The sequence below is a fragment of the Apium graveolens genome, chromosome 10, assembly GCF_009905375.1.
Source record: "Apium graveolens cultivar Ventura chromosome 10, ASM990537v1, whole genome shotgun sequence".
NCBI lineage: Eukaryota > Viridiplantae > Streptophyta > Magnoliopsida > Apiales > Apiaceae > Apium > Apium graveolens.
The window spans coordinates 201611626-201613114 of NC_133656.1; positions in this window are offsets into that span (position 1 = coordinate 201611626).

A 1489-nucleotide genomic window follows, 5' to 3' on the forward strand; every position below is an offset into this window, starting at 1 on the left:
ATTGATGACCATGGTTAGGGCAACTACCAGAGGTAGGATTGGCCGGTCACTACCAAAGGTTCGTTCAAGTTTGTAAAGATAGTAGCCCCTTTAACGCGGCTTACTCATAAGGCTGAGAAGTTCGAGTGGATAGAGAAATGCGAGAACAGCTTTTAAGAACTGAGGCAAAGATTGGTGATGGCCCCTATGATGGCATTGCCGGATGGAAAATAAGATTTTGTGATCTGTAGTGACGCTTCGCATAAGGAATTAAGGTGCTTCTTATACAGCACATCAAGGTAATCGTGTACGCGTCAAGACAATTAGGGGAATATAAAATTCGATATCCCCACCCATGAGCTCGGGCTCGTGGCAATAGTTTTGCCCTAAAGATTTGAGGCACTACTTGTATGGAGAGAAGTGCGAGATTTACACAAGCCATAAGTGCTCTAGTGCATTTTCACGTAGAAAGAGCTCAACATACGCCAGAGGAGGCGGTTAGAGCTAATCAAGAATATTGATTGGGAGATTCTTTATCATTCGGGGAAAGCCAATGGGGTGGCTGATGCCCTTATTAAAAAAGAGAAACTCAAGATGATAATATCTTTGGGAGAGTTTATAAGAGATTTTGAGAAAATGGAAATAGAAGTGAAGGTAACCGAAGCCGGTACCGAAAAGATGTTTGAGATTGCAATACAGTCCGAATTATCGGAAAAGAACATATTGTGCCAGAAAAAGTGATGAATGAAGGCAAAAAGCCAACAATTAGATAAAAAATTAATACCGAGAAAGATGATAAGGGAATAATGAGGTATTCCTACAGAATTTGGGTTCCAAATGTTCAAGAGCTTAAAGATGAAATCTTAGATGAAAGCTAGTTTGAGAAATAAGATTTAGAGCAAACTCTGAACGTGATAGTCGGGGAGGTCACCATCAAGATAGAAGGAACCCATAACATAATGGAGTGGAAAATGAGGATTTTAACGTATAAGATAACCCCAAGTATGGGAGAAGGATGAAACATTTCATACTAAGGAAACAGAAAGTCGAGTAAGGAAAGGAGACCTGAGACGGTACTCCTATACGGTAATTCATGGACCTGTCTAAAAAGAACTTAGACTATTATCCCCAACCACCACCTTGAGGAAACAATGTGGTAGGAAATTCTTTCATGACCTTTAAGTCGCTAAGCTCTCAGAGTTCCAAGGAACAGGTTGACCCAGTCGAGGCAAGAGCCTGGCTAAAGGAAATATAGGAATCATTTGAGATTCTAAATGATTGACGAATCACAAAAGACTGTTTTTGTCACTTACCCTCCTAAGAGAGAGGCCACCCGCTGGTGAAAGGCCAAGGAAGGCACGGAGCAAGAGATTATAATAAACTGATTAAAGTTCAGTCAATTGTTTTCGGGAAAGTAATTCCCAAGGTTAGAGAGATAGTGTAAAAGCTTTAGATCCAGAACAAAGGCGGACGAGTATGATGAATTATGAATCTAAGTTGTAAAAGCTGT